At 34.7% G+C, this 27,660-nt stretch overlaps 2 long non-coding RNA genes across 2 annotated transcripts; one reads left to right on the forward strand and one right to left on the reverse strand.

Moving 5' to 3' along the window:
• Positions 1–700: 700 nt before the first annotated feature.
• On the forward strand, positions 701–27,561 carry LOC114164593 (uncharacterized). The gene is made up of 7 exons (XR_014984334.1): positions 701–876; positions 1,058–1,135; positions 1,226–1,286; positions 20,187–20,263; positions 26,079–26,176; positions 26,929–27,036; positions 27,235–27,561. It is a non-coding gene; the product is annotated as an uncharacterized LOC114164593 (long non-coding RNA).
• On the reverse strand, positions 20,278–24,366 carry LOC146883910 (uncharacterized). The gene is made up of 3 exons (XR_014984335.1): positions 21,493–24,366; positions 21,239–21,341; positions 20,278–21,158 (listed from the first exon to the last, which is right to left on the reverse strand). It is a non-coding gene; the product is annotated as an uncharacterized LOC146883910 (long non-coding RNA).
• Positions 27,562–27,660: the final 99 nt, after the last annotated feature.

Consider the following 27,660-nt stretch of genomic DNA (forward strand, 5'->3'; position numbering starts at 1 on the left):
ATTTGTTTCAAATATTTTTAAATATAATATATGAGTAATAACAGTAATAGTTAATTGTAACAATATTATAAATATTCTATGTTCATTTCTTCTTTTTTTTCTTTTAATCCAAATACATTCATTTTAGTTTATTTCTTGTCTCTTGCGTTTTTTTTTTCCTTTTTCACTTTTAATCACTCAATCCGGTCAAAGACATACTGTACACAAAATAACATTTAATTTGTTGTGAATGAAGAAAAAGTTCTTTTTTTTATCAAGTTACTGTGATATATATAAATATGGGACAATGAGCATCAATCCATACGGATATAACAAAAGGAATACCTCACTTTTCAGAGAGTAGTCATTTGTAGTTGGAGACAACAGGATAATCATAGAGATTCTCGCAGATACTGACTCATTTAACTTTGATCACTCATAAATAAGTATCAATATTTTATTTATTATGCATACTTTTTTCTATTTTAAAATGTAAGTAAAAGATTGTGACATATGTGGAAATAATAAAATTTGAAGAATCCCGTGCTGTCAACAGATATGAAATTGATTTGTACAAATGCATAGGACAGCAATCATGTTTCGACTGTGAAATCTGAAAACAAAAAAAATAATAATAAATGATTATACAATTTATTTTCATTATTAAAATTGGTCAATCTGCGAGTCCTTTTTGAAATTTCGTTTTCTTGGTCTGTCTACAGATAGATAGGACACCTGGTTTAGGGTAGGGAAATTTACGGTTCAGATATACACATCAATTATGGGAACTTTTTATATATGAATTTGTCAAAAAAAAAAAAAACCTAGTTTATGAGTTTATTGCAGCGGAACCAGTGTTGAGCATCCTGGCTTCTCCTCTCACCTTCCTCTTCCTAAGTATTCTAACTTCCAACTTTAATTTGTGTTATTTTCATTTTATGTCATCCAAACACAGAAAATGAACAACTCTTTCACTTCATACCCACAATTTTTCTACCTTTCATCTCTAAAAATAAATTTATACTCTCCATATTGTGTTGTGTTGTATTGTATTAACCATTCTTCACTGTTGTTGCAGTTCTCAAAATTAGGACTCCTCGCAGTTGGTGTTCTATGCCTACCGCGCTTATTTTATTTTCTGGGGGTTGGATTGCTGGTATGTATATATACCCTTATATGTGAACTGTAGTTTTGACCACAATGTTTTTGAAATGGAATGTAATTCGGAGTTTTCTAACTTGCACAGGATTCGCTTGAGCCTCTTTCATTTGCGTCTGCAGAAGACAAAGGATTTAAAGGAACATAATGTAAGCTGATTCTCACTATTTCTCAACAAAACTACTCAACAATCTGTGAAAGTCATATCCATGCACCCTACTTCTACACTCATAACTTATTTTCTCAGTTTTTATTGTTTTCCTTTTCTCCCTACTGTTGTCGGTATGCTTCTTCTCATCTGTATTTTTCTGATTTAGCTTGCTGCAGATCAGATCTTTGATACAGCATATATGCTTATTGATAGGTAATTCTTGTTGATGTGGCTCAACAAAAAGAGATAAAATATATTAATATTATGAATACAAAAGTAGCTAAACCCCTTCACATAGTTCAAACAAAAATACACAGGATTCAAGAAGCAGTTACAAAAAACCCCTTCAGTATGTATAGATATATTAATGTATTGATTGAATTATTTATTATCTCTCACACTTCAAGAAATGGATTTGATAGTATTTTGAGGTTATGAAGGGAATAGTTGATGGGATAGAGAAAATTGTGGAGATAGTAAAATGTGGAAGTTGTAGTTGGAGAAGTGTATCTTGTAATTGAGAGTAGTTGTATTGAATGTTGTATTAGTTGTTCTTGATGTTACAAATGGTAGGATACATGGGGTATTTATAGACCCATAGATTATTCTAGAAACTTCTAGCTAGAACTTGAGCAAAAAGTTCTAGATTTTTCTACATAGTAGAATGTTCTTGATATTCTCTTCCTATCTTAGGTTTTTCTACTTTGTTCTAGGACTTTCATTACATTTTAATACTTTTATCTTAGATTTTTCTAGATTATTCTAGAATTTGCATTATACTTTAATACTCCTCCTTGATGCAAATTCAGTAACTCCAAGCATAACGCGTAGTAGTTCAAACCTTGGTCTTGGTAGTGCCTTTGTAAAAATATCTGCAATTTGGTCTTCTGTTGTGCAATACTTTTTGCGACCAATCTGGCCTTGTGCTTTTGTATAGTTCCATCAGGATTGAGCTTTGTTTTATATACCCATTTCACTCCAATGATGTCTTTTCCTTGAGGACAGTTTACGAGCTCCCAAGTGTTATTCTTCTCAATCATTTTAACCTCTTCTTCCATATCCTTGACCCATATTTCTTGCTTTGATGCTTCCTCATAGTAGTTAGGCTCAATCATGGCCATATTGCAGGTTTCGTATATGTCTACCAAAGATCTTACTCGTCTTGGAGTAGTCTCTAGTGAAGAATCTTCTAATGGAGGTGGAGAAGGCGTACCTGAAGCTTCTGCCTCTTCTTGAATTTCTTCTTGATATTGTTGCACTGGGACTAAAGTGATGCTTTTAACAACTTTTTCTTCTTCCCAATTCCAGGAAGCATTTTCATCAATTTCAACATCTCAACTAATGACGAGCTTTTTTGTTTGCAGGTTGTAAACTCGATAGCCTTTTGATTGTGTGCTATATCCCAAGAATATTCCTCGTATAGTCTTATCTTCAAGTTTGTGCCTCCTTTGATCAGGAACATGTATGTAGCAGATAGATCCAAATACTCGTAGGTGTTTGGCTGATGGCTTTCTTCCACTCCAAGCTTCAATAGGAGTCTTGTCTTTGACTGCCTTAGTTGGACATCTGTTTAAAATGTAAACTGCAGTGTAGACTGCTTCAGCCCAAAAAGTGTTAGGCATACCTTTCTCTTTTAGCATTGATCTTGCCATCTCCATGACTGTGCGATTTTTTCTTTCTGATACACCGTTTTGTTGTGGAGTATATGTGACTGTGAGTTGTCTCTCTATGCCTTCATCTTCGCAGAATTTGTCAAACTCGCGAGATGTATACTCCTTTCCACGATCACTTCTAAGTACTTTTATGTGTGTTTTCCACTTTTCTTCTCAACAAGAGCCTTGAATTTCTTGAATATTCCAAAGACTTCTGACTTTGCCTTTAAGAAATAGACCCATGTCATTCTAGAGAAGTCATCAATGAAGAGGATGAAATACCTATTGCTGTGATGTGAAGGCGTCATCATTGGTTCGCAAACATCAATATGGATCAACTCTAGTAAGTCTTTTGCTCTCCATGCTTTGTCGGTCGAGAATGGTAATCGATGTTGTTTACCAAGGAGACATCCTTCGCATGATTCATTATTCTCCTTTAAGCATGGAAGATCTCTCATCATGTTTTTCTTATATAGAAGCTTTAAGGCATATGTGTTGAAGTGGCCAAATCTCCTATGCCAAAGCCACGAGTCATCAACTTTTGCCTTCATGGCAATATTAGTTCCAGGTTTGAAGCTTATGGGAAAGCTTCTATTTCTCTTCTCCATTTTTACTTGGCCAATTTCTATCTTTCTACTGTCATAAATTTTGCATGTATCTTTCTCAAAGTGGAGAGAATATCCAATCTCCATCATTTGGCTAATACTTAAAAGATTCTCTTTGAGATTGGGATCCAGTAAAACATCCTTGATGAATTTTGTACCTTTCTTTGTCTCCACCATGACAGTTCCTTTGCCTTGAGACTCCACTGTGGCATTGTTTCCTAGTCGAACTTTGACATTGACAGATTTATCAATGTCTTTGAAGATGCTTTGATCTTTGGCCATGTGATTGTTGCATCCACTATCCAAGTACCAACTTTCTCCTCCGTTAAGAGATTCTTGATTGGCATAAAATAAGTGTTGCTCCTGATTATGTTCTTCAACAAAGTTTGCTTGATGCTTATTTTTATTATGACAATACTTCTCTACGTGGCCAAATTTCTTGCAGTACTGACATTGAGGTTTTCCATGATACCAACAATCTTTTTTCATGTGACTTGTCTTTTTACATATGCCACATGGGGATATTTTCCTTGACGGGTCATAGGGAAGCTTCTAGAATTTTCTTTATTTCTAGAAATTTCTCCTCTACTTATATTTCCTTCATATTCTTTATTCTGAGACCGTAATTTTAGTTTTGATTGAAAGACATTTTCGATTGAGTATTCTTCATGCCTTTTTAATCTTTGTTCATAAGCTTTAAGAGAGCTCATTAAATGTGTTACTGACAATGTGGCCAAATCTTTTGTTTGTTCAATCGCAGTTGTGATTGCATCATATTTTTGGGGAATAGAAATTAAAATTTTCTCAACGATTTTTTTGTCAAGAATAGTTTCCCCATAGGCTCTCATCTGACTAACTATTTCCTTTATTCTAGAATAATAGTCTTTAATGGTCTCAGATTCTTTCATTCTTATTAATTCAAACTCTCGTCTTAGAGAATGAAGTTTAACATTGCGTACCTCATCACTTCCTTGAAACTCTTCTTGTATTGTGTTCCAAGCTTGCTTTACACTTGTGGCACCTATTATTCTCGGAAAGATTGTGTCATCAGCTGCTTGTTGAAGAGCAAATAAAGCCCTTGAATCCTTCTGTTTGTTTTCCTTCAATTCCTTATGAGCTGCAGTAAGAGTGGAAGTGTCTTCTGGAATAGTGAATCCCTCTTCTATAATGTCCCATAAGTCTTGGGAGCAAAAGAATGTCTTCATTTTGACACTCCAAAAGTCATAATTTTCTCCTGTGAAAATAGGTACTGGAATTGATGATGTTTGATTGGTAGTGGCCATAGGTTGAGAAAATATTTTGGAAGTAGTATAGAATGGAGTTCTAATTTTTTTTGAAGTAGTTGAAAACTTTATCTACGCCCAGTAGATGACCGAATGTAGCTCTGGTACCATTGAGTATTTTGAGGTTGTGAAGGGGATAGTTGATGAGATAGAGAAAATTGTGGAGATAGTAAAATGTGGAAGTTGTAGTTGGAGAAGTGTATCTTGTAATTGAGAGTAGTTGTATTGAATGTTGTGTTAGTTGTTCTTGATGTTACAAATGGTAGGATACATGAGGTATTTATAGACCCATAGATTATTCTAGAAATTTCTAGCTAGAACTTGAGCAAAAAGTTCTAGATTTTTCTACATAGTAGAATGTTCTTGATATTCTCTTCCTATCTTAGGCTTTTCTACTTTGTTCTAGGACTTTCATTACATTTTAATACTTTTATCTTAGATTTTTCTAGATATTTCTAGAATTTGCATTATACTTTAATAAGATTGTTTCTGAGTGGAGGAGTACCTTCGATCCTCGCAAGGGTATATGGAGAGTTGTTGAAGTATCTGCTAACTCATTCGTACACATAGAGTAGGGATTATTCATAAGAGGCATTTTTTCTACTGTACTATCGTGTGAATGAATGAAGCATGAGATGTCTCTTTTGCTTGGATCGAAGGGAACCCCTTTAATTCTTTCTGCTGCCTCCATTTGTGTTCATATATATATATATATATATATATATATATATATATATATATTCATATATTTGCATTTCGTCTTATATGTCTTTGCTAGTATTAACTCTTCACCACATTATTAGTATTTGTTAGATATTCTGCATGTTAATTAGCAAAATATAGTGTCTATGATTTATTAGAAAAACATAGACATTGTTTGATGTACTGTAATCCCCATACTATAAAAACCAAAAGGGTCGATACCTTAAATATCATAAGTATTGTACTATAAGGATCAAAAAAGGTCGGATACATATACTCACCATACCATGAAAGCCAGAAAGAGTCGAATACTCCCATACTACAAGGGCCAGAAAGGGCCTGATACTCGAGTACCATGTGGGACTTGGTACTTATCAATAAGCGCATAACAAGAGAACTAACCAATTCACAACTATTACCTAATTCAAAGCTGGAACCCATTTCAGAAAATTCACTCGAAAGGTTATAAACATAACCATATGAACCATCCCTGACAAATCCCAGACAACTAATTGATATGGAGTAAACGATCATATAACATCACCAGAAACAATGGCAGGCAATAAAAGCCCAATGCCTAGCCAACTTCATTGGGAATCTGCAAGGACTACATATGCTATATATTGATGGATTCTCGAATCCAAAGGGTGTAGGTGCTAGAATTGTATTGGAAGGACCCAACTGGGTAGTAATAGAAAAAATGTTGAACTTTGCGTTTTAAACGTCGAACAACCAAGCAGAGTATGAGGTCATCTACGTCGGATTGTGATTAGCCAAGAAAGTCGGGGTGTGAGGGTTACTATGTAGAACGAATTCCAGCCTCACTATAGACCACCTGAACAATGATAGTTCGTGAAGTTATGGATATCGGCTTCAGCGAAATACAAATACAACATGTACTCATAAGCAATAATACAAGAGTTGATATTTTGTAAAAACTAGCAAGCACCAACAAAAAAAGGGAAAGTACAAATTCTTGCTTCTACAAATCTTAATAGGCCCCTCAATTGATAGGGCTAACACTTGCATGAACGTTGATGCCGACAAAAGAACTTGGATGGACCCTTATATCACTACAAGAAAATGCTTCATTAGTAACCAATTTTAGTGACCAAAAGTTGTTAGTTACTATAATTACTAATTTAGATACAAGTTTACAAAGTAAAAAAATTATTGGTTACTAAATTAGTTACTATTATGAATAAAAAATTATAACTGGTCACTAAATTGGTTTTTAAAATTAGCTACCATAGTTTTGGCTACCAAAGAAATCTGGTCACTAAAAATTAGCTACCTAAGTTTTGGCTACCACAATAACTTAGTTACTAAATTGGTCTCTAATTAATTAGTGACAAATTTAGTGACCAATTATAATTTTTTATTTATATTAGTGACTATTTTAGTAATCAATAAATTTTAGTTTTGTAAATTGGTATCTAAATTGATCACTATAGTGGCTAACAATTTTTAGTCACTAAAATTGGTTACTAATAAGACATTTTCTTGTAGTGTATGCAATACTTGAAGATTGGAAACATACTTGAGCCTAAGGACGATGGGTGGGTAAGGAAAGTGGTCTGATACACTCTAATAAGAGGATAATTATAAGAGAGGCTATAGCCATTCGCTATTGGGATGCATTACAAGAGAGCAAGCATAATATATAATGAGAGAGATACATGAGATAATATGTGATTATCATTCCAGATCATGGAGCATCGCAAATCGGATCATACGTGCCAAATACTTTAGGCCAACAATGGTGGTGGAAAATCACGAATATGTCAAAAAGTGTATACCTTGTAAAAAACACGACAACATCACTCACATCAAATAAGAAGAACTTCATCATGTCTATTCTCCTTGGTTGTTTACTAAATGAGGAATGGACATAATAGGACCATTCATCAAAAGAAAAGGACAAGTCAAGTTCCTTATAGTTGGCATAGACCATTTCACAAAATGGATTGAAGCCCAATCACTAGCAACAATTTGTATGGAAGAACATTATATGTCGTATGGAGTGCCACGTACGATTGTTACAAACAATGGTTGATAATTCATCGATAAGTAATTAGACAAATTTTACACATGCCTAGGCATCAAATATATTACCATCTCTATAGAACATCCACAATGCAATGGCCAAGCAAAAGCTGTCAATAAAGTGATTTTAGTATAACTCAAAAAATGACTAGACTCTTCCAATGGAAGGTGGCTAGAAGAATTGTTAGAAATCGTATGGGCTTACAGATGTATTCCCCAATCCTCAACCCACAAATCCCCTTTCAGCATAGTACACAACATAAAAGCCATGATACCGGTGGAAATAAGAGAACTTTCATTATAAAGATAGAGCTATGAAGAAGACCGAAATAAAGAAAGTCTTAGTACAAGCTTGGACCTAATAGAACTAAGAGAAAATGCGTAGATCCAAAATATGGCGGCTAAATAGAGGGAGGCTAGAAAGTACAACTCAAAGCCCCAACCACACACCTTCATGAAGCGAAACCTCGTATGGCGAATGGCTAGCAATGCAAGGAAGAAAGAAGGTAAGTTTTCTGCCAATTGGGAGGGACCATTCAGAATAAGAAAAGATGTTGGAAGTAAAACATATTGACTAGAACAATTCTCCGGAAAGCCCATACCAAACACATGGAATATAACACACTTGAAATTCTATTTTAGATAGTGTACATGATAGAATAGCAACAATATTTGTAAAGATTGTACATATAAGACCACTTGTAACCTTGTCTGTACTCTTTTTCCTCACAGGGTCTTTTGTCCGTAAAGAGGATTTTGGCCAGGGAGATTTTAACGAGGCACCCCCATCAATAAACAAAGGTTTTTCACATACTATAGAGTTCGTTCAAACTTCCCCAAAATCATTTACAAGTTCCCTGCCGCCTACCTAGGCGGTCCTGTTTGAACAACAAAATCATTTATGCATTCATTGTCACCTACCTAGGCGGTTCTAATGGAAGAACAAAATCATTTATGTGTTCCTTACAACCTACCTAGACAGTCTTGGTCAAACAATGAAATTGTTTATGCGTTTCCTACTGCCTACCTAGACGGTCCTAGTCGAACAAACTAAATCATATATGCGTTACTTGTTGCGTACGTATGTGAATAAATAATGTAAAATAACTTTTACACACAACGTACGTTAAATATAAGTCATCCATGTCAGAAGAACAAGCACTGTAGTGGCTAAAGTTAGAAAAACCTGAAATTATTGTATAAAACTGTCACAAGTTAAGTAGTTAAGTTCCTAAAACAAGTTCAAAAGAAGAAGCCATCATAAGCTTCAAACAAAATACAAATATAAGGTTGTCATGCTACTTGCCACATACAAAGATCAATTACAAACAAAAGAACTTCAAAATCTTGAAAGTCATGATCAAGCATTGGCAACTTCCTCCTCCTCATTAGCCAGCTCTCTCTCAACACCCCAAGTGTGAATACTCACCCCAATAGTACGTTCAGTAGAGCTGCCATCATCCTCCACAACTGAAGCAATAATAGTCGGATCCAAACTTTCTGCAACCTTCAACACTTCAATCTCATCCTCATTAAGAAGGCGATTGTTATAAACATCCTTTTTTACATCAAAGAGAACATCTTTTACCGATACCCGTTGTATAGAAACTCCACTTGACACAATGCTTTATGAAAACTGTTAATATGTTCTACCACCACATATCTTTTTAAGTCTTTCAACTGAACTTCCATCACCTTAAACTTCTCCTTCCACTCATTAATCCCACCTCTAACCCTTTCTTACCTTTTTATTCGTCTTCTTCTTGGAATCCAAACATCCCACTTTCCGGGTAGCCCACTGTTTCTTCTCAGCCTTTAGAGCTTGTTCTCTCCTAGCCCAAGCCGCCTTATCCTTGTCATACTTGGCTTGAAGCGAGGACAAATCCTTGGCGAGCCTCACTTTGTCCCCATTCTTTAACTTTTTATGTAGTAAACCATTTACTCTTCGACCCATGATTAAAGTCTTGCTGCTAAACTCTAGCAATGCTCAGATAACGACATTTGGCTCCATTACCTCCTCGTCCACATTGATCTCTATATCTTTACAAACATTGAGCTCTGGCTTCTCCAGGGTCCCAAACTCCAAACACTTGTTGCCAGAAGCTAAACTCCTTTCGCGACCTAGGAACTCGACTCTCAGCTTCTTTCTCTCATTGCCTACTCCTCTTTGAGCGACTAATTCACCTTTCTTCTTTTCATTACTCAACTGATGAATGTCTACCAAAGCTTTCGTAAGATTAGGAAATCAAGGTCTCCTGATTTTTAGGCCACTTCTACCAATTGATGCCTCAAGTTCTGAAACATGTTCACCCAGTCCTAGTCTTCCTAGCGTGTTGAGCCGTGTACCCTACATTAATAGAACAAAATGATCAAGGCATGCACATGTAAGGCAAAGGGTTATCTAGTGTCCTCGCAATCCGCCTATCCTTAGCTGACAATGTCTCCTTCTTTATATCCTTATACGCCAAGGGTTATCGGTCCAGTTGGATTTACAATAACCTTGAAGAACCAGTCCTTAAAACATTTAAAGGATTGAGAATATGTGTCTAAAACACTAATACCTGGACAACTAACCAACTACAATGAAGTAATCAGATCTTTAGGTCATGTGTTATAAAAATGTAAGAAACACCCAGGTGAGGGTTGTAAATATAATGACCGATAATTTCTGCGACCAAACCACTAGTCTTCGACAACGAATCACTAACAAAGGAGGTAAAAGGCTGGCTACCTTAACTACCCAAACTTCCTATAAACCCCTCACTAGAACTACTACAAGACATACCTTAAAAAAGACAGATGTAAGTGACAATTAGATGTTTTTTCTTGCACAAATGTTTCTGCAACACAAACAAGCTAAGGATCGCACAATGCTCACAACTACAAATGATCCCCTATTTATAAGCAAATGGATGCAACTTTTCACTTTCCTGCCTAACCCACATAATAGGCACAATTTACAAGGCAACTCTCCACATTCCCCACTACCCCCATTTTATGTGCCAAGTTTCCAAAATCAAACCACTTCAATCAAACCTCTTCGTCATTTGCATTCCTCGAGGTTGGGGGATACCATACCATAGGAGAATAGACAAAAGAAAATGAGATGTTTTCTCTTAAAACAAAAAATGGGAGTTTTTCTTTTAAAACAAAAAATGAATAAAGTAAAAATCAATGAAAGATAAGCACAAACTATAACTAAAGCCTTTAGCAAACAAATAAATTTTATCAAAAGGCTTGGGGGTTGATATATTGTAAAGGCCAGAAAGGGCCAGGTACTCCCCATACTGTAAAGGCCAAAAAAGGCTTGATACCTCCCATATCATAAATATTATACTATAAGGGCAAAAAAAGGTCGGATACATATACTCCTCATAACATGAAAGCCAGAAAGAGTCGAATACTCCACGTACTACAAGGGCCAGAAAGGGTTGGATACTCGAGTACCGTGTTGGACTTGGTACTTATCAATCAAGTGCATACCATAACAAGAAAACTAACCAACTCACAGTTGTTAGCTAATTCAGAGCTGGAATCCATTTTTAGAAGATTTAACCAAAGGATTATAAACATAACCATATGAACCATCCGTGACAAATTCCAAACAACTAATTGATGTGGAGTAAACAATCATACAACACCACCAGAATCAATGGCAGGTAACATGGCAACAAATCGGTATCTATGCGACCTCTAACTTAGGAAAATCAAGATAAACTTTCAACAAAGCCTTTGGTATGAATTGGGCCTACAAAGACAGGCCCAAATAAACTTCAATCAAAGGCCTATTGACCAAAAACAAAGGTAAGTTAAAAGTCAAATAATCATTATAAATACAAGTGGACCCCTACAATTAAAGGTACACAATTCATTAATGACTAATATGAGATTTGACCTTAAGAAAAGCTCTGAGTCAACTTGAGTGTTGGACCCCCTTTTACGGGTGCACCTCCACTTGTGACAAAAGAAGGACATATACTTTGTAAGTTATCGAGATGGAAGACGTAGGAATCCATTGAGAAGTTCTGAGGTCTTAGAAAGGTATTATTTCAGCCTCACAACATCAAGTAGTGTATTGTTCCAGAAGGAACATTTTATATTTGTAGATATTATTGATATTTTTGTAATAACATCTATTTACCATATTTATGTTTGGCTGCCGTATATTCTTGTATCACTCTTTATTGTAAATATATTCACTCTATGTGTATTTTAGACACAAGGAAGATTTACCATACATAGTATTTCTCTATATTTAACATCGTATCTAGAGCTTAAGGTTATTTTGGCATTTCTTTTTTGTCGCCCCTACCAATACAACTGCTGCCAGCATTGCCTTGTTATCCTCTTTCTGGATCTGACCCCCTTGATCCAATCAGACCTCTTTGATGTCTTAGATTTTTCTTTTCTCTCTCTTCCTCCTTGGTGTCTTTCGTCGCTTCTTCCAATTCCAAAACCTCTTTTGTCATCAATGTGTCTGACCCGTTAGTCCTTACTAACTATATCAATCTGCACTTGCCCATTGAGAAGTTAGATGACACGAATTATGCGACTTAAGCATCAGACATTAAGCTTTGGCTTGAAAGTCAAGGATATCTTGATCATCTTACTCAAAAAGTGAATGATGTATGGTCTTCTTCATGAATTTAATGAATTATTACCTCTTGCCTCTACTCCTCGGCCAAGAATTAAAGTGATAGTCAAAGTTCTTCATGTTTTTAACTCTACACAGACTTACTGATAAATATTCTCATGTCTATGATCAGATTTCGGGTTTCCCTATTATACCCAAATTTACTTCTACTTGTTCCACCCTTTTGTATGTGCCATGTAAACCTCTCAGTGATACACCTGTTTTTGTTGATGATTCCTTTGTTTTGGCATTTCAACATGATGTCTGCAATCGCTCTCGCTAGCTAGGAAAAGGGCATCCCAAGTGTCCTTCTCCTCGATCTGCTATTGTTGCTCTGATGATACTCTCTTACAATCATCTATTGTGGATCCTCATCCTACTGACAAATCTGCTATCATTAATGAATTTTTTAAATGGTGTGAGGATCGTTAGCCCTCTAATTCCACTACTTATGTTGTGCACATAGGAATATGTTTTGTTGGTGTTACTTAATCTTTGTTTATTGGTCCTTGTGTTCTCGACTCAAGAGCCACAAATCACATTACTGGTAACAAATCTTTGTTTTCTTCTCCGAATAATTTACCTTCTTTTATAATAGCTAATGGATCTAGGGTTTTAGCTTATGGTGTTGGGACTGTTAACTTTTTTCCTTTCTATCCATTGATAATGTTCTTTATGTCTCTAGGTCCCCTTTTAACTTATTATCCATTAGTTGTATAACTCATTCTCTTTATTGTGTTCTTTTTTCTTACTAAAACTTCTGTTTGTTTACAACACAGAAATTCGAGGTGATTGGCACCGGATGTGAGAGTCTTCTTTATCATCTCTGCATTTCTACACATGTTGGCACAATTATGGAGTCTTCCTCGCTTCTTCATGCTTAGCTAGGTCATCTAGTCTAGCCAAATTACAATAGTTTGTTCCATCTTATCCAAGTTGTCTAGTTTGGTGTGTGAGTCATGTCAATTAGGAAACATAATCGTAGTTCCTTTTCTAGTAGTGTCTCACAATGTGCTTCATCTTCTTCTGCCTTAGGTCACTCTGACATTTGGAGACCAAGTCATATTAAGTCTAATTTGGGTTTTTAATATGTTGTTACTTTTATTGATGATTATTCCAGATGTACTCTATTATTTTTAATGAAAAATCGTTCTAATTTTTTTATACCTTTCAAACCTTTTATAATGAAATTAAAACTTGGTTTGGTGTTTCTATTCAAACTCTGTGAAGTGTTAATGGCCGTGAATATCTTTCAAATTCTTTTAAACAATTTATGGCTTCTCGTGGCATTCTCTATCAAACTTCATGTACTTATACAACTCAACAAAATGGGATGGCTGAGTGCAACAATAAACACCCTATTGCAACAACTAACACCCTTGTAATCCATGGTGATGTTCCACAACATTTTTTGGTTGATGCTATTCTTAATGCATGTTATCTTATTAATCATGTGCCATTTTCGATTTTAGATAACAAAATTCCTCATTCTATTTTATTTCTTGATGAACCTCTCCATCTCTTATCTTCGAAAATTTTTTGGTCTATATGTTTTATCCATAATTTTGATCTTAGTCTTGATAAGTTATTTCCCATATCACGTAAATGCGTTTTCTAAGGATTTACTCGATCAAAAAAAAGATATAAATGTTTTTCTCTTTCTTTTAACTGTTATTTTGTGTCTGCAGATGTCACATTAATGAATTTTTTTTTTACTCTAATGGTCCTTCTTCTTCCTATGCGTCTCTATCTACTATAGTTAATATTCTTGTTATTTGTGATCCTCCTATTATGCATAGTCCAGTCCCCTCCTCCACCACCCCTTCATGTTTATAGTCGAAGACATCGTCCCTAACAACCACTAAGTGACTCACTTCAAGTGTCAACTATTCTGTCTCCTCCGAATTCAATAACTGAGGCTGACCTACTAGCTGTCCTCCATAAAAGTATCCTTTCTACTTGTAATCTTTTTCCACATTATATTGCTTTGAGTTACCATAAATTATCTTCACCTTTTCATACCTCCTTTTCATCAATTTCTTATGTCTTCATTCCTAAATCTGTTAGTGAAGCCTTAACTTATTTTGGTTGGCGTCAAACCATGCTAGATGAACTAACTGTTCTTTAAAATAGTGGAACTTAGGAGCTTGTATCGTTTAGGAAATCTGTTGTTGGTTGTAGGTGAGTTTTTGCTATCAAAATTTGGTCTTCATGGTACTATTGATCGCCTCAAAGCTGAACTTGTAGCCAAAGGCTATACACAAATTTTTGGGTTAGACTATGGTGATACTTTCTCTTTAATGGCAAAAATGCCTATTGTTCGTTTATTTCTAGTCATGGCTACTCTTCAACAATGGCCTCTTTATCAATTGGGCATGAAAAATGCTTTCCCAATGGAGATCTACAGGAAGAAATTTATATGGAGCAACCACCCAGATTTGTTGGTTAAGGGGAGTCTTTTGGATTAGTATATCGTCTTCGTAAATTTTTATATGAACTAAAATAGTTTCCTAGTGTCTGGTTTGGAAAATTTAGCATCGTTGTTCAACAATTTGGTATGACTCGAAGTGAGGCACATCATTCAGTCTCTTACAATCACTCAAGTGTTGAATGCATCTATTTGATAGTATATGTTGATGACATTGTTTTACAAGCAATGCCCACCATGTGAACTTGTAAACTTCTTTGGCTTAAGCAATTGATTAGAGAGTTTCAATTTGGAGATGTCACTCAAATGACATTTATATATGACAATTAGGTTGTTCTTCATATTTTCTTGAATGGACTTATACTCCCCATTCATTTTTTTCAATCCATTTTCCTGGGTTAGAATCTTGCATAGCTTAATGGAAGGTGACTGGTCATCTTCCATCATACCATTATTTTCCTCATTTTCTTGGAGAAATACCACATAATCATTTGGAATAAAACTTCTCCTTTCTCTCATGGATCTTCGCAAAGATATTGGCTCATGAAGCATAGGTTCTTGAGTTTGTTCTTCATAACTAACCAAATTGTCTTAAGTGGCAGATTCAACAACAGTATCTTGTAGAGGTTTTGAACGTGCTTCATCAAAAGCAACTATATGTATCAGATATGGAATTGTCACCTACTCTTCCTCGAAGACAAAGTCTTTAACTTATTCTTCCCCCAAAACTCAATATCCTCAAACAATGTGGTAGTTCCCGTTTGGGATTATAGAATTTATAGCCCTTGGATCCAAATTCAGAATAACCAATAAAATAGTTACTCACAGTTTGTGAATCCAAATTCTTTTCATTTGGCTTATGAGGCCTTGCTTCAGCTTGATAGCCCCACACACGAAAGTGTTACTAGGCTTTCGCCCAACCCAAAGCTCATGAGGTGTTGTAGCAATTGCCTTAGTTGATACTTTATTTAAAATGAAAGCTGCAATCTTTAGTGCCTATTTCTAGAGTGACTTTGGCAAGGTGGAATGATAAATCATACTCCTTACAATATTTTGAAGAGTTCAACTTCATCTTTCAGTCACACCATTCATGCTAGGTGAACCCACATGGTGTAGTGAATGACCCACAAATGTTCGTAAGTGTCAATTCTAAGATGTTTATAGCTTTATACACACATAATATCAATGTCTTGATCTGTTTACCTTTAACACATTCAACATAAACATTGTAGTATGTAAATTCAATGGAATCCAAGATCCCATTTGGCATAAGTCGTTCAACTCTATTTTTAGAGATGTGACCTAAACACTTTTGGTATAATGCTCTTGAATTAGTATCGTCAATTTTACGCTTACACTACATGATTTCGTATTTAAGGATTCACTATAGGAAGTCACCATATAAAGCATATATAGATCCCCACTCCGTCTCTATGCACCTGTCCGCTCACCTGCATCAACATTTGCTCTCATGTAACAAGTTACATGATCATCGCCACACACACACAGATAGGGTGAGCTCATTTAAATAAAACCAGCCAATAAAATATGAAATACAACATCAAACATTTAAACTCCAGGTTAGTATTCTTCTCCCTCTTTCCTTACTTCTCCACTTCCAATACTTTCATTAGACGTCTATCATTTCTATACCCTTTAGGTGAGAACGATGATCGATCTTTGCTGCACGAGTGTCTACTCGCCCCTCCGACTACAGGCCACCACCTGATAGTCCACACGTGGGAATAACTTTGCCACAGCATCTCACCGTGACACCAAGTGGAGCTCTCCGAAACAAACATAAGTTTGTAGCTGTCCCAGACTACCAAAACTCTATCAGAATCACTCTGAAGAGGGCAATCACCCGAACCTCGCCGTACGAGCCACAACTCGCACACTCCACTGGACTTCTTAAACATCCAGGCTACAACCTTGAGTGGTCACGTGTTACCCCAATACAAGATTACACTCGTAACTGGGCCCCCAACCAAAGCATCACATCATGAACATCCCCTAAAGTTGTGTAGAAACCTTTCCTCACGCACCATCACTGAACCAAAACCTCTTGGCGCGCATCTCATGTCACCAGGCACACACTAGGTTCAGACCGCCTGGCGGGCATCACACACCGCCACGTGCCACGCGCCTGCAGCATCATCACTGCATCGTCACCGCCTGGCGCACCTGCCTCGTGCCGCCGGGCGCCACCGCACCATTAGAGTCTCTACTGCACCATTCCGCCTGGCGGAACCCTCCCTACCGCCAGGCGCTATGACCATTGTCGCTGATTGCGTTCCGTCCGCCTGGCGGCTTGCTCGCGCCGTCAGGCACCATACTAGTAGCGCACTGTTATTGATTCCTTGGCACTTAAATAAATCCCCAAGGGATCCCAATCATACAACATAACAATTTACAACACAACCTGGTTTTCCAGTCATACAACTATAATAAGATTACACCACACCCATTCAAACATGCCATCAAATCAAGTATTGTCATGCACCCATACTCTCCTTCACTTACCCCTTTAAACATGCCACATACATTCCACATACACCCCATCTTAGGATCATACAGTCTGATATTTTTATAAACTCATGACACCACACTTTTGTCAATATTGCATATGTACCTCAATAAAAATTTACAAGCACAAAACTACGACTAGGGTAAAGTTTCACCATCCATACCATATCTCACATAATTATCTCACTTGTACCCAATTAACATACATTCTCAATTTAACTTACCACATGCACCCAATTATGCTTCATTAGAAGTTACTTGAACTCATCAAAGGCTTATTCATGTATTTTACAAACTCCAAACTCCAAAATCAGCAATATTAAGTAATGTATATCTCTAGCTACTGACCTCCAAATCCAATCTCCACTGTTCAAAGTGAAGAACCACATGTTATGGACCACTTGTCAAAATTTCACTTAAATCGGACGGTTAACGAACTGGGAAATGCAGTTTTACGAAAACTGCACGAACTAGAAAAATTGGTGGCGCCTAGCGCCCAGAATCAGACGACTGGCGCCCGACGGAACTAAAATACCACCCAGCGGTTACTGTTACGCAAAAAGTACAAAAACAACATTTTTCGTGAATCAACACACCACACACCTCTGGTGTGGCGCCTGGCGGCCAATATGGTGCCACCACGCGGTTCCTGCACCTGTGAACCTTGCCTCCTTCACAACAACTATGATTTCATTCAATTTACGACTCAAAAGGTTGTACTCACATGTTTAGGTTCATGATCCATTCCTAAAACTTCCAATAAATAAAATTCCATTAACCTTTTCCCTTTAATTTAGTGCGACTATGAAATCCCCAATTCATCAACCCACCAATTGATATTCATGAAATTTTCAAGTTCATGCAATGTCCAATCAATTTAGTAACTACAATCCCATAATTCATCATGCCAATTAAGTATGTACAATAGAAATACAACCCAAACACCACGGCATCGCTGACAAACCAACCAAAACGAAAAAAATAAGAAGACGCGCGTTGCGTCGCCTGGCGGGCCACCCTCAACCGCCAGGCGGTTCATAGGCGAACCCAGAAAATAGGCTGCAGGCGGTTTCTGGAAAAATCCAGAAACTCGAATATAACGAGAGAAAGCAGGTTCCACGATCTCAATATGGTTCAAATCATACATTCATATCATTGCAAAATAAAACAAGCAATACGAACTCTTCACTCAACTACTTTTAACAAAAAGGAAATCATTTTGTTCAAAGCAAGGTTTGAACCCTTAACCATGCGAATATTAAGTCAATGCTAACCATCATGCCAATTCATGTTTCATGCTAAACTAACATAACTCAATTACTATATTCTTACTTAACACGCACATTCATATTATTAAAACAATAATAATTAAATTACACATAAGTGGCTTACATAAGACTCGAACCCAAGTCCTTTTACTCAACCAAAGTACTCTCAACCATTTGGGCTAGTCCTTCTTCACGTCATATCAACCACTATTAAATGCCATAAAGACTTCCACGACCCGCACTTATTAATTAATTATTTATTTAATTAATTAAATTTCACGGGTCTTACAATCTCTATCTCCCAACCCCAAATTTCCATATCGGCCCCAAAGTAGTAAGGATACAAATTTTATTATGACTCGGATTTAAGCAAGATAGAAGTTGCATTACCTTCAATGGCCACCACTGCACGAAAAAATCTAACTCATGAATAAGTGGCAGAGAGATATCCCCACATCGCGGCTCCTGCAAACGCAACCAGATCAGGAGCCATCAAGAGCGTCATCACTCACTACATAGAACTAGTGACACCACCTTGACTCCCTTTATGAAAGTTAACTAGATACACCATGACTTCCCCATGTCTCCAACACTACAAGGCTAGGGGCAAAGAAGCAGCGCCTGGATTGCCATGGAAGACGAATGTGCAACGCCTCCAACACGAGAAGAAGATGATTGTTCAATGCGAGAATAAGATGACCCTCCAACGCGAGAAGAAGAAATTGGGGGTTTTACTCTTGGATGCACACTAGAATTTGGGGCTCAAAACCCACGCGAGAAGAAGAAATTGGGGTTTCAATAGACAATTGAAAGAAAAACCATAAATTTTTCAATTAGGGTTCTGATAAAATCGGGGAAAAGGCATATTAAGATTCATGCCAATTGAGAACAAAAACTTAATCATAAATCTAACATGCTCTGGTACCAATTCTTAGATTATGCATCCAATATATATATTGATAATTAATAAACAATCAAACCCTTTCATACCATGAACAATCTTGAGTACCATATAAAGCAATATGTGGAAGCGCACATGGATTTGTCATTAGGAACAATGTAGATCTAAGGTATTTGTTCTTCCAACTATAGAGCACCTTACATTACAAAAAAATTGCATATTACCGATTGTCATTTTTCGTTTGTAATTAGGAATATCCTTTGGTAATAGCAAATTTTTTACGGACAAAAATATGTCAGTAATATGCCGGTCTGTAAAATTTACAAACACATTACAGGTCTGTCAATAATTTGAGAATGACCTTTATCGACAAATTTAGCCGTGTACGCCCGTCGGTAAATATAAAGCAGACTTGTAAGTCAGTTTTGTAGGTCTCCTTACCACACAAAAGACCTAAGGTAGTTTGACATCCTTTAAGGTCTGTTGTCCCTAAGTATGATGTCCTTTATTGTCTGTTGGCCCTATGTCTAATGTCCTTTAACGTCTGTTGTGAAGCGTCTGACGTCAATATGCCTTTTAAAATTTCTGAAACAGCAGCGTCCTCACCTTTCTCTTTCTCATTTGCGGGAAACCTCTATAGTTCAAGGGCAGTGGCAAACTTGTTGGAGGAAGTTTTTCAATCTATTTCATTCCTTCTTACTGTTTTGGTGCTCATTTGGACTTAAACTTTCATTTTCCCCAATTGCATTTCACATTGAAGTTGGTTTTTCATGCATGTGTGTCCTAAAGGTTGCATTTTTACATTTTTGCGTTTTGACTCAAATTTGTTTTGTATTCAAATGTTGAGTGTTCAGGTCTGAGATGTTGGACACAGATTCTTAGTTATGAAGATTTTGGGGTGAAAAAATTCCAATTGGTCACAAATTATAAGGTATGGTTTTTTTATTTCTTAGTTTTTTCACTAATTTTTCCAAACTTTATAGCTTTATTTGCGACACTCAAAGTACTTAGAAAATTCTAAAAATTTTTGTGTTGTATTCTTGAATTGTATATTGATTTTCCATGGTTTTAGTGAAGGAAAAATATTGGCTCAAAATAAATAAAAAAACCCAAAAATTGATGTTTGTTGTCCCTGCAACAAACATCAATTAACGTCTCCCGTTATCACGTCGGACCTTTAACAACTGTCAAAAGTCTAAAATAACATACATTAAAAACCTTTTTGTATCAGTGTAAGCATTATAAACCAGAAATAGACCTTCCAATTACAGAGACAAAATACCAAATATTCAATAATCAACATATCTAAGCTTATATCACATTAAGTGTAAACATATCACAATACTAATTAAACACAATGTAGAACAATGTATGTAAACATAAGTTAAATAATACCAAACTCAATCACCAACTTAATCAAACATAATCCTCAAATACAAACTAAACTAATTCTAAATATTATAATTGTCATACTAACTCCCAATAATCTACATAGTCATGAGAATTAATGTGCTCTTCATTAAGGTGTTGTGGCTTTGGTACTAGGCTGGGCTGGACTAGTGTGGGTTGTTGCTGAGACATTGTTAGGTTGGACTGAGCTTGTTGAAGGACCTGGTGGTTAGCAGGCAACAATGTCAAGATTAATATCTAAGGATTGAAACTGGCCTATATAGTCTTCCTTTATTCTTTCCACCGACAACCTCAACCCAACACTTAGTCTTAATCCTCTCAACTGTTGCAGGATCATCATTGTTATTGTCTTCTGATGAACCAACACATGAACCTTGCTCAAATCTGACTTGTGAAAGTTTATTTTAATATTGTTCCTGTTAAGTAAACAAGAATGCATTAGTTAAATATGGTAAAAATTAAACTTTATTGGAAAAAAATGTAAGTGTTTGCTTACATTTGTCCTCCAAGATCATTCATCAACAAAGTCGCTAGATCCCTTGTAGAGGAGTTTGTTGAAATAACTCATCAATGTACTCATGTCGTCCCAACTCATGTGCCTGTAATAAAATATGGTATTATATATACACAAAAAATTTAAAATTGTAAGTTATATCACAATATGAATTACTTAGGAATGAAGTTTTTTTTTTGCCATACGAATGACATACTCATGAGTGGAAATGGAACTACCTATGTTTAGGCTCTCACCTTGTTTGAAGCTATGTTTCTTTGGGCTGTAACACATTTATTGCAATAGTTAAGAGAACTCCATTGTGCCAACAAATTGTTCCACACATCATTCCCAAGCCAAGAAGGTCGTTGTCTTGTATTCTTAGCCTTTCTAAACATCTCATAAAGCCTATGGGATGCTTTAGAGTGAAAACTTTTATGAATTTCAGCTTCATGCTATGGTCTCCACTAAACCTTCCTTTGTGACAATCAATCAAGTACGAATCATCAATAATAGTGAAATTACATTTCACACTTAACATACACAATAAGGAACAGAAAATAAGTTTGATGATGTGTTACCTTGAAACGTTGCCAGAAAGGTTTTTTCTCTTTTGGAGGTATGGCTCCCTATGTCGGCCAAGTCTTTAGATATTGTTGCTTAATAGACATTCAGATGGCCTAGGAAGCGACTCTAGAAGGAAAAATCTTGCATATGGATTGAAGAAAAGTCATGCAAAAAGAGGGCAAGGTAAAATAAGTCATGTAATACAAATTAGTTTTAGAGATGATAGAAGGTATTTCCCTCGACCGTAAGGTTCAATCATGAATCGGTCATGGAGAGAAGGTTCAACTTCAACAAACATCAACAACTTCATCAGTAGGATTTGAAGTGTTAGCAATTTTAAGAAAAGGGACTAATGATGGAAAGGATATAACAGTGTTTAAAGCAGCTGATAATGAGGAAGAATGTTGTGGTAACACAATACTTTACGTTTCTTTTCAATAATATAGATTTAGCTTAAATAAGACACTCCACTGAATATGAGTTTTACCCATATTTGTTTAAGAATAAATAACATATGTGTATTTATAGTATTTTTTTTTCAATGTTATACAATGGTAAATAATCATATAATGAAATTTTATTAATTTTAAATAATTGTCTTAAAAGTGTTACTAATGACAACTTTTTACTGATCAATAATATACATTGTGTATAGAAACTGATGGTATATATGCAAATTAAATTCGTAAACGAATTATGTTTGCTAAGATATTAGTAACACAACATTTATCAAACAATAAATTACTTGTTTTGTTTCTCTTGTGTATTTAATTTTATTGATTTTAAGTGGAAAAAAATGAAAATAGTCCTGAAATGTGGCTTTATTTATTTTAATTGTGGAAATAAATGAGTGCAACATGTGTATAATGAATGATATTACTTCTTTTTTTTGGCAACCATTTATTTAGTTATGTTTGATACTGCTAATAATATAGATATTTTGCAACATCTATCAAACAAAATATTTACTTATTGGAAAATGACAGTTTAACAAAAAAAAAAATTTAACAAATTTTGACAAAATATCTATTTAAGTTAAAAGTACCACTTTATTACTTTATTTTAGTTAAAAATAAAAAAATAATGTATTTTAATTCCATTTATGAAAAGTTTCTCAACTTTGTAAAAAAAATTTTTGTAAAAGCATAATTTTCCTTACTTTTTTTTTCTGTGTATTTGCTTTTTAAGTATAGAATTGTTCTTTTTATTTTCTTCCAAGGATGACATATTCTCCATAATATATGTACCAAATACACATTTTTTTCTTGACTAAAACTTATTAAAAATTGCAAAACTATATGTCAAACTTCACTGGTTCAATAAACTTCACTTGTACATAATATATACCTTAAATTTTCAAATAGAATCAGTATGATTCTATCTGTCAAACTTTCTGTAAATCATAGAGAGAGATGAATATTCCTTTCTGCTCCTTCTTCCCCATGAATGAAAAGTTAAAATTTTATTTTTTTATTGAAAAAAGAAAGAGTAAAATGGATACTTAGCTCTGCAAAATTAAGATCTGACAGTGGAAACTGCAGAAAGCTGTTAGCTGTGATGAAATCAGCAAAATCAATGATTTAAACCAGAACTTGTTAAGAACATCATCAATCATTCGTGATGACCACATATTTTTATGTCTCAGATTAATCAAGACATGAATATCATCATCTGCAAAACATGGACTAAGAAAAAAGCTAAGGCAGTTTAATATAAGTTACAAACCAAGCAGTGTCAGAAAACAAAAATCTGATAAACTTCAGATGACCAAATATACATTTCATCATACAGAGAAGGAAGATGAAACATGTAGCTTGATGATTCAGTTTACCTCATCAAAGGGATGAACAAAAGTTAACGTTAAAGTTCCTGAGGGATCGCATGATCCCATAAGAAGGGAACCTGTGAAGCAAATTCTGCATAATCCATCCACAAGAATCATATCAATGCAATCGCTTTGGAACTCTCCACCCACAATAAGGCACACAAAAAGTTTGATATTTTGCTGTGAAATTTTGAGGAGCTGGTTGTGGTGTGTGAGTGGGATGGTCCAAACAGTAGTTGTGGGTTGGTTTGTGATTTATAGAATGAGAAGAGAAAGGTTTTAAGAATCCAAGTATCAATCTAAGTCCCACGTTGACTAGAAATAAGAGAGTAGAACACTATATAAGGATAAAGACGCATAAACCCATTGTCTTAAGGTTTTAGGTTAAAATATATCGATGATTATTAATTTTAAAAATTTAAAATATATTAAAATTATCTTTGAAATTTTAAAACAATGTTCTTTTAATCCTCGGCAGAGGACAGAAAAAAAAAAACTACAGAGTAAAATTTTGGAGTTAAAAGGGATTCCAAATATATTTTATCATATATATAATTTGCTTAAAAACTTGGGGGACATGCCTTCCTGGCAAATGGCAGCAAGATGTATCAGTGTGGTGGTTGATTGTGTACAGGACAAAGCTTGAAGACACTATCACCATGAAGCAGATTTTGATATTAAATGGAAAGATACAAAGAGAAATAACTCATACGATGATGAAGAAGAAAATTCCACGTCTCACACATGGATGGTGCACGTGTGAAAGAAAATTAACTTTTAAATATATTATAGTTAATAGTGGACACATTTTTTTTTATAACTAGAAATCAGAAATAATGATTTAAAAGAATAGATATTATAATAATTATTAAAAAAATATTAAAAATAAAATTAAATAATATGTTTTTTGTTAATTTATATAATGTTATAATAATAAAACATTTAAGAATAATTATTATTTATTATATACTTTTTTATAAATAATAAATCAATAAAATTATGATGGCAAGGATAAAATTGATAATAAATTATGAACATTCAAAAACAATTACAAAAACACACTCCCTAATAATAATTGTACTGTATTTTATTTTACCATATGCAATAATTTGTTACTTGTTGAACAAATAGGTAAATTTTGTTTAATTTATACTGTTTCTATACTTTCTTACTGTTTTGGTATATCGTAACTAAATAATTGACATGTGGGGAAAAATTCAAATGTGAAGAATCCTAGGCTCTCAATTGATATGAAATTGAATTGTACATATGCATGGGGACAACAAATCATGTCTCTGCTGTATGAATTCTCAAAAAAAAAACAAAAAATAATAAATGATTACACAATTTATTTTCATGATTTCGTTTTATAAATTTGGTTTTTTTCCTCTGTCTACCACTCAGAAACACAACTGGTTTAGGTATTTGGCAGCAGAAGCAGCCTTTGAGCATCTTTGCTCTCACCTTCTTTTCTTACACAATTCTAACTTGCTACTTTAATTTCTGTTCTTTTTATTTTATGTTTCAATACACATCCACAATTGTTCTATTCTCTCTCTCATCTTTCTAAATTAAATTTACTTTCTATATTGTGTTGTGTTGGATTAATCATTTTTCACTGCTGCTGTTCTAAAAATTAGGGTTCCTGCAATTGGAGTTCTATACCTAACCACGCCTATTTTCTGTTCTAGGTTTTGGATTGTTGGTGTATATACCCTTATATGTGAATTGTAATTTTGACCATTCACATAATTGAAAACAAATATATGAATATTATAATTATGAAAGAACCTGTTGACATAATTCGAAACAAATATACACAATTGAAGTATATGTAGCACAAAGGATTGAATAACTAACTAAGAAGAACTCAGAAAAGCCATTGAGGTATGTATAGATACTAATGTGTTGATTGATTTATTATTAACCTTGTGAGGCTGCAAGAAATGCATTGTTAGTGAGAATAGTGGGAGAGAAAGAGTGAAGGAGTTTCTTCAGTCCTAGCAAAGGTATGGAGGGTTGCTGAAGTATCTGCTGTGTCATTCTTACACACAGTAGGGGTTATTGATAAGAGGTGTTTTGCTACTGTACTTGTGTGAATGAATGAAGCAGGAGATATTTTGCATCCTGTCTCTTTTGCTTGGACTGAAGGAGCCCCTTCAATTATCTCTGTTGCCTCCATTTCTGTTCATAGATATAATAAAAAGGGTGCACACAATGTACCTCATGTAGCATATCGTCTTCTAGGTCTTTCTGAGTAATGACTCTTCACTGCATAACACTCTATCTAGACTGCTAACCATTCCGCAAACACCAACTACTTTAAGATTCATATGTTAGGAACACATAAAAAAATCTGTGTTTATGATAGAAGTAATATAAAGATAATTCTATAGGACTATCTATAACCTACACTTTGGAGTTTAGTGTGACTGATTTTTTTTCTTGCAGGTGCGATCTTAGCAAACAGATTCTACAATGGAGTGACGCTTTGCCAAAGTATTCACCAATGTCTTTATCCTACAAATTTGCAAGAACAGTGAACGAAGGTTATTAAGGGTTCCTATATTGTGCTAGAAAACAAAATACAACATCAAAGAATGAAACAATAACCTCTTGAATTCATTCTAACTGTATTCATAGAGCATGATAGAGTTTTGTTCAAAATTTGTAAGAAGATTAGCAGGATTTTGATAGATAATATTGTTTTACTGTTTTTCAATATGTAGTGAAAAAACTATGAATGTGTTATATGTAAAATTGTTAGAGCACTCCAAGTACTCCACGGTTAATATATTTCTTTACCAATAAAAAAATATGAAAATAAAATAAAAACTTTTGCTTGCCAAGGAAAATCATTATGATGTTGATACCTTGTGAATTTTTATGATATCTCTAGTATTCTGGCAAGGTGCGTTCTGCAGGAGAGTTCAGGAAAAATATATATTTTTCTTTTAGATTTATAAATAAAGTTTAAGAATGGATTGGGATATCATATACAAATAACAGTGAGTGAAGTGTTATAACACAATATATATATACACACACACACACACATATATATATATATATATATATATATATATATATATATCCCAAAATGCTAGTGTTGTTTGTATGGTTTGGAGTTGATGTTCTTCTTTGTGCTTCTGCAGCTATGACTGAGTACTGCATTACTTACCTGATTTGCAGTGACCAGATTCTGCACCCACACTTTTTCCTCCTTTTTCATCATCTTTAATGGTACGAAACTTTGCTTTGTTCAACTTTGTGTGATAACTGTTGCATTACATTTTTTCAGGGATATATGTTAGATTCAATTCTTCCCTGGGTGACTGAAATGGAAACAAAGTTTAGACCATGCGGTATTCATCCAATCTGCATTCCTTCCAAACTTGCCTTCTTGAAGGTATCAATCTAAACCTAAATTATTGTGATTTAATTGCACTGTGCTACAAACATATGTTGAATATGTTTGGATTTGGAGCTTAACTTCGTTTTCTATTCAATTCATAACTCAATTCATAACATAACATGGCATATGAGGACCGAGTAAAATATAACATTATATATTGATTGATATATTTGCATTTGGAAACAAACTCAGCTAACGTAGATTGAAGCAGATCTTGATGATGGCAGAATATAGTATCAACTCTGATTTTTGGAGTTACCCTCGAGTTCTGTGTCTGTCTCCTGATTTTCAAGGGTACTTGAACTCTGCTCTACTGGATAATTCTTTTCTAATTTATCATATTTTAATCAATTTTAACAAAAAATTATGTGAGAAAAAGGTGTGTTGAAATATGTTAATGGTCAAGTAAAAGGAAGGCGAAATATGCCTTCTAATCTACTCTTTCCAATGCATTTTTTTTTTAATATTAAGACTCGTGTATAATATTTATATATTTTTAACCAATATATTTTATTCTAATCTTAACCTATAATAGAATACATGTTAAAGAATGTTATCGTTCTACAAAATATTGGAGAATTAAACTCTCACATTGAGCTAATAAAAGTAAGCTAGTTA

This window comes from Vigna unguiculata, chromosome 9, assembly GCF_037176805.1.
Source record: "Vigna unguiculata cultivar grain cowpea cultivar isolate G323 ecotype 2 chromosome 9, ASM3717680v1, whole genome shotgun sequence".
Lineage (NCBI taxonomy): Eukaryota > Viridiplantae > Streptophyta > Magnoliopsida > Fabales > Fabaceae > Vigna > Vigna unguiculata.